This window comes from Callorhinus ursinus, unplaced genomic scaffold, assembly GCF_003265705.2.
Source record: "Callorhinus ursinus isolate GAN/ISIS: 27379988/994484 unplaced genomic scaffold, GSC_fseal_2.0 scaffold4, whole genome shotgun sequence".
NCBI lineage: Eukaryota > Metazoa > Chordata > Mammalia > Carnivora > Otariidae > Callorhinus > Callorhinus ursinus.
Window position 1 is genome coordinate 39,802,150 of NW_027397066.1, and position 13,313 is coordinate 39,815,462.

Below are 13,313 nucleotides of genomic sequence, written 5' to 3' on the forward strand. Positions count from 1 at the left end.
ACACACACACATGCACGCACACAGAAGCTGAGTATCAAAATGAGGATGTGCCCAACTCAGGAAGCCATTATTAGAAACCCACCATATATCAAGTTGTATGCAGGCACTAGGAGGGGAAGGCAGACATCATAAGATATGAGCAGGCATAGTCTTTGGACTTTCTCTATTTTCTTTCCTATTTTTGCATTTAGTTAGTGTGCTGAGAAGAGTAAACAGAGCAGGCTCAAGACTGCTATTCTTAGAAAGGCCTCCTTGCGTTTCTACAGTTGGCCCTTGGCTGACATCTGGGAACTTGGACCTTGGGAAGGTCCCACCATTTCCAGCACTGGTAAGAATAGCTCACTGTGCCTAAACTGTTGGTACAAACAATATGGCTTATGTTGAGCACCTGCTTTTGCCTTCTGGAGTCTGCAATTCTGGAACATGCTAGACAGAGGGTGCCTGTATTACTTATCAGTCCCCAGTAAAAAACGTTGGGCACAGAGTGAGTCTCCAATGAGCTTCCTGATATTTTGTGTATTGTCACAACTCACTGCTGGAGGTTTTAAGTATGTCCTATGTGAATCCCCTGAGAAAGGGCTCTTGCAAGCTTGTGCCTGGTCTCCTCTGGACTTTACCCCATGTGCCTTTTCCCTTTGCTGATTTTGTGTTGTGATTTCCCTTTTGCTGTAATAAATGGTAGTAATGAGTACAAAAATATGGTGAGTCCTGTGAGTCCCCCCAGCAATCAACAGAAATAACGGAACCTGGGAGTGGTCTTGGAGACACCCCCTCCATCCCTCCAAAGCAGTTGCTGACCTGGTATAAGTTTTAGAGTAAGAAAGACCTGATTTAAATCCCAACTTCAATGCTTATTAGCTGTGAATCACTGAATTAATCAACATGTTCTCTAAACTGTGGATTTCTCTGAAAATAAGAGAGTAAAACCTGCCTCAAAAGACTGTGCTGAAGATCAAATATGTGGTAGACACTCAATGACATTATATCCTTTCCTCTTTAGACTAATATGTGAATGGCAGCCTTACAGTTGTACAGTGCCCACCCTGCACAACACCAGGGAGCCCTAATGAGGCTCACTTCACTCCACTAATGTTATAGAGTCAGTTCATGCCAGCTCATGAGAGCCTACTGTGCATACCACTTCCCTCCTCCACTTTTTTTTTTTTTAAAGATTTTATTTATTTATTTGACAGAGAGAGACAAAGCAAGAGAAGGAACACAAGCAGGGGGAGTGGGAGAAGGAAAAGCAGGCTTCCACAGAGCAGGGAGCCCGATGCGGGGCTCAATCCCAGGACCCTGGGATCATGACCTGAGTCGAAGGCAGACGCTTAACCACTGAGCCACCCAGGTGCCCCACCTGCTCCACTTTCAATGTCATGTTGGTGGCTGGAAATCTGCCATGGTGGGAGTATTTACACCCCAGAAACTGGCAAACGCTGAAAATCAGGGCTTCTCCCTCGACTACCAATTGCTAAACATTTACTACACCACTGAACCCTTCATAAAAAAAAAAAATCAAAAAAAGATGGAATTCCTGCCAGACAGGTTTGTTTGCCTAACCAAAAACAGCAAGCATATATGCATTTTAAAAAGAAATAGGCTGCAAGAAAAGATGTTCAACACTATTAGCCATAAAGAAAATGCAAATCAAAACCACAATGAGCTACCACTTCACACTAAGTAGGATGGCTAGAATCAACAAGACAGAATAACAAGTGTCTTACTGAGGATGTAGAGAAAATGAAACCCTCATACATGTCTGGGGGGAATATAAAATACTGCAGCCCCCTTGGAAGATAGTTTAGCAGTTCCTCAAAATGTTAAACATAGTTACCCAACGACCCAGCAAGAGAAGTGAAAACGTAGGTCCACACAAAAACGTGTACATGAATATTCAGAGCAGCTCTATTCATAATAGCCAAAAGGTGAAAACAACCTGAATATCCATCAACAGATGAATGAATAAACAAAACGTGGTATATCCATATAATAGAACATTATTTAGTTATAAAAAGGAATGAGGTTCTGATACATGCTACAATATGAATGAATCTTGAAAACATTATGCTAAGTAAAAGAAGCCAGACACACAAAAAGTAACATATTGTATGATTCTATTTATATGAAATATCCAGAATAGGCAAATCCATAAGGACAGGAGGCAGATTAGTGGTTGCCAGAGGCTGGGAGGAGGGGGGATTAGGGATTGACTGCTTAATGCATATGATCCTCCCTCCCTCCCTCCCTCCCTTCCTCCCTTCCCTCTTTCCCTCCTTCCTTCCTTCCTTCCCTCCTTCCTTCCCTTTCTCTCTATCCATCCATTGCTTTCCTCTCATGGCCTTCCTTGTATCATCAGTCTTTAGGATTCTATAATGTTTAGTCTATTTGTTTACACTCGCAGCCCTTCCCTTTGAATATTTTAGTGACCTTGATAGCTTCCAGCTGTTTTTTTCTTTCTTCTTTTGTTTTGAGGAATGACTGAAGCTACATGCAGGTTTTCAAGTGTTAATTATGTAATTTTGTGCCACCTGGATTTATGTGACCTAATATGACCTGACTTTTCAGATGATTGAAAAATAATGACAAATGAGCATTAATAATGATAACTATTTTGTTAAAGATGCAAAATGTTTTCACTCCCATTTTCTAGTAAGATTTTCACAACTATGTGAAATAGGTAAGGCAGATGCTATTCCCCCTGCCTCTGCCCTTCAGGCTCAAGATTATTGATCTTCAGAGTAATTATGTGACTCCCTGATCCCTAAAGACCAAACCAGCACTGGACCCCAAGTTTGCTGACTCCTGAGTCTAACCTTTGATAGCCATAGAGACTCTCAAATGCTAGAGGTAAGAGTGCAGAATGTTATCTGTAGAGCTTAGTAATTTAAATTTAGGGACTAAAAACAATTAGCAAAGAATCTAATTAAACCTCTTTCTGAATAAAAACAAAGAGAACAAAAAATACTTCTAGTGATGTGCAGGTGTCCCTATGAAGGAGATGCAATTTTTATTGCAATTTAGGAACCAATGGATTATCTCACAGAATATATGGGAAGCAGCTCATTTTTACTTTCAAAAGATGCTTTAATGAATTTTTTATGTAAAATAAGAGAAACTATGAATTCTAAGTTTTGCTGTAATTTTTTTTTTGCTCCTGATCACTTTATTTTTAAACTATTTTAAATATTTAATCCCCTGCCCCCTTCACCATTTCTCTTACCCCCAACCCCCACCTTGGGCAATCACCAATCTGTTCTCTATATCCATAAGCTTGGTTTTCTTGTCACTGTTGGGTTTTTGGTTTTATTTTTTAGATTCCACATATAAGAGAACTCATACAATATTTGTCTTGCTCTGACTGATTTATTTCACTTAGCACAATGCCCTTGAGGTCCCATCCATGTTGTTGCAAATGACAAGATTTCATTCTTTTTTATGGCTATGTATGTATGTATATACATACCACCTCCTCTTTATCCATTCACCCATCAATGAACACTTAGGTTGTTTCCTTATCTTGGCTATTGTAAATAATGCTGCAATGAACATGGGGATGCATATACCTTTTTGAGTTAGTGTTCTTTTTTTTCTTCAGATAAATACCCTGGAATTGCTGGATCATATGGTAGTTCTATTTATAATTTTTTAAGGAACTTCCATATTGTTTTCCATAGTGTCTGCACCAATTCACATTCCCACCAACAAAGCACAGGAGTTCCCACTTCTCCACATCTCACCAACACCTGTTATTTCTTGTGCCTTTGATAACAGCCATTCTAGCAGGTGTGAAGGGATATCTCATTGTGATTTCCCTGATTGTTAGTGATGTTGAGCATCTTTTGATGTACCTGTTGGCCATCTGTATGTCTACTTTGGAAAAATATGTATTCAGATCTTCTGTCCATTTTTTAATCAGATGGGATTTTTTTGCTTGACTTGTATGAATTCTTTATATATTTTGGATATTAACCCCTTATCATATATATGATTTGCAAATATTTTCTCCCATTCAGTAGGTTGCCTTTTCATTTTGTTGATGGTTTCCTTTGAATGTGCAGAAGCTTTTTTAGTTTGATGTAGTCCCCTTTGTTTATTTTTGGTTTATTTTCCTTTACCTATGGTGTCATAATCAAAAAATCATCTCCAAGACTATATCAAGGATTACCACCTATGTTTTCTTCTGGGATTTTTATGGTTTCAGGTCTTATGCTCAAGTCCTTCACCCATTTTGAATTAATTTTTGTGTATGGTGTTAAGAAAGTGGTCTGATTTCATTCTGTTGCATGTGGCTGTCCAGTTTCCAAACGCCATTTATTAGAGAGACTGTCCTTTCCCCAGTGTGTATTGTTGGCTCCTTTTCATAAATTAACTGATCATATATGCACAGGTTTCTTTGGGGGCTCCTATTCTGCTCTATTAATCTATATGTCTGTTTTTATGCCTGTACCATACTGTTTTGATTACTATAGCTTTGTAACATAGTTTGGAATCAGGGAGTGTCATACCTCCAGCTTTGTTCTTCTTTCTCAAGATTGCTTTAGCTATCTGGAGTCTTTTGTGTTTCCATACAAATTTTAGGATTGTTCCATTTCTGTGAAGAATGCCATCGAAATTTTGATTGGAATTGCACTGAATCTGTAAATCACTTTGGGCAGTATAGACATTTTAACAATATTAATTCCTCCAATTCAGGATCATGGAATATCTTTCCATTTATTTGTCTCTTCTTCAATTGCTTTCATTAATGTCTTGTAGTTTTCAGCAAACAGGTGAAATTGATTCCTAGGAATTTTATTCTTTTTGATGTTATTTATTTTTTTTTAAAGATTTTATTTATTTTTTGAGAGAGAGAATGAGAGATAGAGAGCACGAGGGAAGAGGGTCAGAGGGAGAAGCAGACTCCCTGGTGAGCAGGGAGCCTGATGTGGGACTCAATCCTGGGACTCCAGGATCATGACCTGAGCCAAAGGCAGTCACTTTACCAACTGAGCCACCCAGGTGCCCCTCTTTTTGATGTAATTTAAATGGGATTATTTTCTTAATGTCTCTGAGAGTTTTTTATTAGTGTATAGAAATGCAACAGATTTTTTTGTATTGATTTTGTGTCCTACAACTTTACTAAATTCATTTATTAGTTCTAACAGTTTTTTCATGAGTTCTTTTGTATATAATGTCATGTCATCTGCAAATAGTGATAATCTTATTTCTTCCTTTCCAATCTGCATGTCTTTTATTTCTTTTTCTTGCCTAATTGGTCTGGCTAGGACTTCCAATACTATGTTGAGTAATACTGGTGAGAGTGGACATCCTTGCCTTGTTCCTGATATTAGATGAAAAGCTTTTAGCTTTTCACTACTGAGTATGATGTTAGCTGTGAGCTTGTCATATATGGCCTTTATTGTGTTGAGATATGTTCCCCCCATATTTGCTTTGTTGAGGTTTTTTTTAAGATTTTATTTATTTATTTGAGAGACAGCATGAGCGTGGGGAGGGGCAGAGGGAGAAGCAGACACCCCGCTGGGCAGGGAGCCCAATGTGGGGCTTGATCCCAGGACCCTGAGATCGTGACTTGAGCCGAAGGCAGACGCTTAACCAACTGAGCCACCCAGGCACCCCTGTTGAGAGTTTATATCATAAATGGAATTTGAATTTTCTCAAATTCTTTTTCTGCATCTATTGAGATGATTATATGATTTTTATCCATCATTTTGTTAATGTAGCATATCACATCGACTGACTTGCAGATGTTGAACCATCTTTGAATCCCTAGAATATATTCCACTTGATCACGGCATATAATACTTTTAACATATTGTTAAATTCAGTGCACTGATACTTTGTTGAGAATTTTTACATCTATGTTCATAAGGGATATTGCCCTGTAATTTTCTTTTCTTGTGACATTCTTTTTTTTTTTAAGATTTTATTTATTTATTTGACAGAGAGAGAGAGAGCAAGCACAAGCAAGGGGAACAGCAGGCAGGGGAGAAGCAGCCTCCCTGCCCAGCAAGGAGTCCGACGCGGCTCGGTCCCAGGACCCTGGGATCATGACCTGAGCCGAAGGCAGCTGCTTAACCAACTAAGCCACCCAGGCGCCCTTTTCTTGTGACATTCTTGTCTGGTTTTGATACCAGGGTAATGCGGCCTCATAAAATGAGTTTGGAAGAATTCCTTTCTCTTTTATTTCTTAGAAGAGTTTGAGAAGGGTTGGTATTAAATCTTCTTTGAATATTTGGTAGAATTCATCAGTAAAGCCAATTTGTCCTGGGCTTTTGTTTGTTGACAAGTTTTTGAGTACTGATTCAATCTCCTTCCTAGTAATTGGTCTGTTCAGATTTTCTATTTCATCATGACTCAGTCTTGGTAGGGGGTATGTTTCTAGGAATTTATTAATTTCTTCTAAGTTGTTCAGTTTGGTGGTATATAATGGTTCACAGTAGTTTCTTATGATCCTCTGTATTTCTGTGGTGTCAGTTATTAACAGCCCTTTTGTTTCTCATTTTGTTGATTTTATGTTTTCAAAGAATCAGCTCTTAACTTCACTGATCTTTTTTTTTTTTTTTTTTTGCTTGTTTAGTCCCTATTTCCTTTACTTCTGCTCTAATCTTTGTTATTTCCTTCCTTCTTCTAACTTTGGGCTTCATTTGTTCTTTTTTTAGTTCCTTGAGGTATAAAGTTAGGCTGTTTATTTTAGACCTTTCTGACTTCTTGAGGTATGCATTTATCACTATGTATTCCCTTCTCAGAACTTTTTTGTTGCATTCCATAAATTTTGGTATGTTATATTTTTATTTTCATTTGCCTCAATGTATTTTTTTATTTCTCTTTTGATTTCTTCTTTGACCCATTGGTAGTTCAGTAGCATGTTGTTTAATCTCCTAATATTTGTGAATTTTCCAGTTTTCTTCACATAACTGATTACTACTTTCATACCACTGTGATCAGAAAAGATGCTTGAAATGATTTTAATTCTCTTAAATTTATTTAGACTTGTTTCTACCACATGATCTATCCCAGAAAAAAACTTCTCCAAGAAAATAACTTACATACTCATATGGAGTCCCCATTTTTGCAACTGCTGCCCAAAGGACACCTCCAGATAGCCTGGCTCTGGTGGCCAATGGGGCTTATGCTCATGGTCCAATAGGACTGTGTATATTTGCATACTTTTAAAAGCTGTTGTCTATGGGTCTGGCTTCCAATCATCCTAAATCTAAGTGCTGAGATCCTCTTCCCCTGTGGGATAGTGACAGGTCTTGGCATACCCTCAACTACTGGGAGCTATTAAAAATATCATAGGCTGCTTGGGCAAGCACAAACAAGATCTAGAGCAAGGTTGAATGACAAAGTTCATGTCCTACATGAGACCATTCCTTTAGACCTGGGAAAGGTGGGTGTTGCACCTACTGCATAGAAACCAAAACAGAGAGTCAAGAAAAATGAAGAAACAGAGGAATATGTTCCCAATTAAAGAACAAGATAAAAACTAAAAAAAAGCCTTACTAAAATAGAGGTAAGTAATTTACCTGATAAAGAATTCAAAGTAATGGTTATAAAGATGCCCATTGAACTGGGAGAAAAATGGATGAACCCAGTGAGAACTTCAACAAAGGAGATAAGAAATATACAAAAATATCAAGTGGAAGTCACAGAGCTGAAGAATACAATAACTGAACTGAGAAATACACTAGAGGGGTTCAACAGCAGACTAGATGAAGCAGAAGAAAACATCAGTGAACTCAAAGAAAAGGCAGTAGAAGTCACCCTATCAGAGCAGCCAAAAGAAAAAAAGAATTTAAATAAAGTGAAGACAGCTCAAGGGACTTATGGAACAATATCAAACAGACTAACATTCACATTATAGGGATCCCAGGAGGAGTGAGAGAGAAAGGGGCAGAATCTTATTTAAAGAAATAATGGCTGAAAACTCCCCTAATATGGGAAGTGAAACAGGTATCAAGAGCCAGGAAGACTAGAGTTCAATAAGATGAACCCAAAGAGACCCAAACCAAGATACATTCTAATTAAAATATCAAAAGTTAAAGACAAGGAAAGAATCTAAAAGCAGCAAGAAAAAAAAAATTTGTCACATACAAGGGAAGTCCAATGAGACTATCAGATTTTTCAGCAGAAACTTTACAGTCCATAAGAGAGTGGCACAATAAAATCAGAGAGCTGAAAGAAAAAAATGTCCAACCAAGAATATTCTACCCAACAAAGTTATTCAGAATTAAAGGAGAGATAGAGTTTTTCACATAAGAAAAGCCAAACAAGTTCATCACCACTAAACAGGCCTTACAAGAAGTGTGGGTTTTTTTTAACATTTAATTATTTCTTTGAGAGAAAGAGAGAGCAGGGGGAGGGGTAGAGGAAGAGGGAGAGAGAGAATCCCAAGCAGACTCCCCACTGAGTACGCACCCCACATGGGGCTTGATCCCAGGAACCTGATACCACGATCTGAGGTGAAATCAAGAGTCAGCTGCTCAACCGACTAAGCCACCCAGGTGCCCCATGGCTTTACAAGAAATGTTAAAGGTGGGCGCCTGGGTGGCTCAGTTGGTTAAGCGACTGCCTTCAGATCAGGTCATGATCCTGGAGTCCCAGGATCGAGTCCCACATCGGGCTCCCTGCTCGGCGGGGAGTCTGCTTCTCCCTCTGACCTCCCCTCTCCCATGCTCTCTCTCTCTCTCAGATAAATAAATAAAATCTTCAATAAAAAAAAATGTTAAAGGAACATCTTTGAACAGAAAAGAAAGGGTACTAATTAGGAACAAGAAAACACGAAAGAATAAATCTCACTGGAAAGGTAAATATACAGTAAACGTAGTGGGTTAATCACTTACAAATGTAGTATGAAGATTAAAAGACAAGAGTAGTAAAAATAACTAGGATTACAATTATTAGTAAGGGATACATAAGAGTAAAATGTGACATCAAAAACATAACGCATGGGAGAAGACTAAAAATGTAGAGTTTTAGAATGTGATCAAACTTAAGTTATCAATTTAAAATATATAAGTTGTTATATGTACATCTCATGATAATCACAATGCAAAAACCTACAGTAAATACAAAAAAGATAGAGACAAAGGAACATAAATATACCATTAAAGAAAATCATCAAAAGACAGAGAACAAGCGAAAAAAAAGGGAACAGAAAAGGAACTACAAAAACAGCCAGAAAACAATTAATAAAATGGCAATAAATACAGAGCTATCAATAATTACTTCAAATGTAAATGAACTAAATTCTCCAATCAAAAGACACTGAGTGGCTATAGGTATTAAAAAAAATAAAAATAAAAAACAAGACCTACATATAGGCTGCCTATAAGAGACATTTTTTTTTCCTTTTGGTTCTTTTCAGTTTATTGCATGAAGGAGTTACACTAGTCCAAGTTAAAAGCAGATCCCAAATGGTTACATCACACAAGCTGTGAGGTTTTTAAACTTGTAACAAGAGACAGAAGGGAAATTCTACTCATTTCAAGGAAATCCTCACTTAAGCTTCAGTGAGCCAAAAGCACTTAAAACCATGAACCTCCAGCTGGTCGTCCTCAGCCAGTCCAATCTCTCTGAATTGGCATATGTTCTTGCACTGGTCACCCTGTAGCTGAAATACTTCTCCATACTCTGGATATTCAATTATAGTACCATTACAAACAAATTTCTTCTTAAACGCCTTCCTAGCTTCTTTTTATCATAATCATCAGCGATCCGTTGGACAGCAGTAAGGGTCTTCCTGCTGGTTCTCTGTTGATTCTTATATGGATATAATCCTCAGTGCCAGCAGGAAGCAGATCATCACCCTTACTTGCATCAGCAAATGGGTTGAAAAGAGTGGAGGTTCCCGATAACAGACATAAGATACGATTCCTTTTCCTGGGTGGAAATGGCCTGCAGAAGGCAGTGGAGGGAGAAGGCAGGCACAGGGGAAGGAGCATCAGGAAGCAAGGGGGCTTAAGCGGGGTACCGCTGAGTCCTCAGAAGTGGTTCAGTGACTGGGGCCAAGAGACTCATTCTAGATGTAAAGACACAAACAGACTGAAAGTGAAGGGATGGAAAAAGATGTTACATGCAAACGGAAACCAAAGGAATGTTAGGGTAGCTACACTTACTTCAGAAAAAAAATAGATTTTAAAACAAAGATTGTAATGAGAATCAAAGAATGGCATTACATAATAATAAAGGGGTCATTCCAACAAGAGGAATAACATTTATAAATATTCATGCACCCAACATAGGAGTACCTAAATATATAAAGCAAATATTAACAGACTTAAAGGTAGAAATATACAGAAATACAGTAATACTAGGGGTCTTTAATACCCCCGCTTGCATCAATGAATAGAGCATCCAGACAGAAAATCAATAAGCAAATATCAGCCTTAAATGACACGTTAGACCAGATGAACTTAACAGATTTTTTTTTTAAATTTGTCAGAGAGAGAAAGAAAAAGAGAGAGAGAGAGAGAGCACAAGCAGGGGAAGCAGCCAGCAGAGGGAGAAGCAGGCTCCCAGACCCTAGGATAATGACCTGAGCCAAAGGCAGATGCTTAACCGACTCAGCCACCCAGGCATCCCAGACTTAACAGATATTTACAGAAGATTCCATCCAGAAGCACCAGAATACACATTCTTCTCAATGTGCATACAGGACTTTCTCAAGGTTTCTGTTTGGGGTGAGGAAAAGCTTTGGAACTAGAGAGTGGTGATTATAGCACAACATGATCATTGCACTTACTGCCACTGAACTGTACAGTTTAAAATGGTTACAACCGGGGGCGCCTGGGTGGCTCAGTCGTTGGGCGTCTGCCTTCGGCTCAGGTCATGATCCCAGGGTCCTGGGATCGAGCCCCACATCGGGCTTCCTGCTCAGCCGGAAGCCTGCTTCTCCTTCTCCCACTCCCCCTGCTTGTGTTCCCTCTCTCACTGTCTCTCTCTCTGTCAAATAAATAAATAAAATCTTTAATAAAATAAATAAAATAAAATAAAATAAAATGGTTACAGTGGAAGTTTTATCTGTATTTTACCACAATAAGCAAAAAAAAAGCATTAGGAGAATTAAAAAACAAGCCACAAAGTGCAAACAAGTATCTGCAAAGCATATATGAACAAGGAGTTTGATTCAGAACACATATATCTTTTTTTTTTAAGATTTTGTTTATTTATTTGACATAGAGAGACACAGTGAGAGAGGGAACACAAGCAGGGGGAGTGGGAGAGAGAGCAGGGAGCCCGATGTGGGGCTCAATCCCAGGACCCCAGGATCATAACCTGAGCCAAAGGCAGACCCTTAACCAACTGAGCCACCCAGGCGCCCCTATGTTATAGCTTTTAAAAATAAATAAGAAAGGGTAGAAAACCGAATTTGAAAAAGGAGGGGGACGCCTGGATGGTTCAGTCGGTTAAGGTCTGCCTTCAGCCCAGGTCATGATCCCAGGGTCCTGGGATCGAGTTCCACATCAGGCTCCTTGCTTGGCAGGGAGCCTGCTTCTCCCTCTGCCCACTCCCCCTGCTCCAGCTCTCAATTTCTCTCTGACAAATAAACAAATAAAATATTTTTTTTAAAAAAAGAAAGAAAAAAGGAGGAAAAATATCTAAATGGGCACTTCAACAGGGAGTAAATGCCAATGGACACTGAAAATATGCAGACTTGCTCATCCTCTGTAGTAATCAAAGAAATGCAGGTTGAAAAAACAGTGAAACACCACTACCCACACACCAGAACATGGCTGCTCAGAGGCAGGGGTGAGGCTCAAGGCTGAGAACAGGGAAGTTCCAAAGTCTGAGCAGAAAGCAAGGAGGGGAGGGTCTCCTATTCCCCACAGCCAACAACCACTGCCAATATATGTGGACATTAATAACTACTTTAAGATCTAAGAATCACATGTGGCCATGAAAAAGATTCCCGTGAATTATTTGCATAAATCCAATTTCCTCCTTTTAAGGTAGAAACTGGGGCACTGACTGGATTAATGACCTCCCCAAGGTCAAACTGGCTAGCAGAGCCAAAACTAAACCTTGAACCTTCTCTCTGCCATTTCATGTTCCACTGTGCCCCAGTGTCTTGATGTGCAAAGGCCAAATTTTGTGACTGCCCACTTACAACCCACTAAAATCTTCCTATCACATTAAAAAAAAAAAAAAAAAAAAAACACACAAAGTCTTTTCCATGGCCCACAAAGCCGTCCATGCGTGATCTTGCCCAGGTCTCTGGCCTCATCGCCCAAACATACGCCGCTCCACCCCTCCCCCCTTCCATTTCAGCCCCTCGGCCTCTCTGCTGTTCCTTGATAAGGAAGCACCTGCTGCCCCTCTTGAGACCTTGCATTCCTGGCTTCCCTCCCCCAAGGTTTCCAGAAGGCCTGCCTCTTTCTTCTTAAAATCTCCATTCCCCACCCCCACCTACCAAAAAAAAAAAACCCAAAAACAAGCAGACAAACCAAAAAAACAAACAAGCATGCAAGGCCCCAACCCCTCCCATCCTGCTTTGCTTTTCATCAAGGTGGGAGATGTGTATTGGCTCATCTATATGCTGTCTGTCCTTCTCCTCTAAAATATAAGTCCATGAAAACAGGACATTTGCTTTATATACTTTTTTGTGTCCTCAGAGCCTAGAACAATATCTGCCACAAAATAGGCACTTAAAATATTTTTGTTAAATTAATTGATTCAAGCAAAAAGAATTTTTTTTTTTTCCGGCTAGTAAAGTAGGGTAGAGGTGCCTAGGGAACTGCCAAGTCAAATGGCCTGGGTTTGAACCTTATTACCCCACCAGTTGGTAGTGATTATGAATTACAAATCTAGATTTCTCTGCTTTTAAATTTTATATTTCAGTCGATTCAGAAGGTTCACTCTTACTGGTTACGTACGTTCTTCTACCATCCCCCATGAATACTTCCCTCCAGCACACACAGTTTATAACTTTCTCAGCAAAGAAATATTTAACCCCACTCTTTTGTATATTCCTACTTTGAATTTAAAATGCTTTTATTTTTGTTAACTTTTTTTAAAAATTGTTTTCTTCTGGGGTGCCTGGGTGGCTCAGTCGTTAAGCGTCTGCCTTCAGCTCAGGTCATGATCCCAGGGTCCTGGGATCGAGTCCCGCATCGGGCTCCCTGCTCCGTGGGAAGCCTGCTTCTCCCTCTCCCACTCCCCCTGCTTGTGTTCCTTCTCTCGCTGTGTCTCTCTCTGTCAAATAAATAAAATCTTTTAAAAAAATAAATAAATAAAAATTGTTTTCTTCTCATGATTTGAATTAAATTTAACAGAAAACAACCCTTTTATAGCAAAGTTGGTAAGAGAAAGTT

General features: G+C 39.2%; 1 protein-coding gene and 1 pseudogene across 3 annotated transcripts in view; both read right to left on the minus strand.

Moving 5' to 3' along the window:
- The window catches only part of TEC (tec protein tyrosine kinase), a 143,002-nt gene that overhangs the window by 59,304 nt on the left and 70,385 nt on the right, over positions 1-13,313 (minus strand). The gene's annotated exons all lie outside the window — the stretch shown is intronic.
- Positions 9,364-9,864, minus strand: LOC112835435 (eukaryotic translation initiation factor 1 pseudogene; annotated as a pseudogene).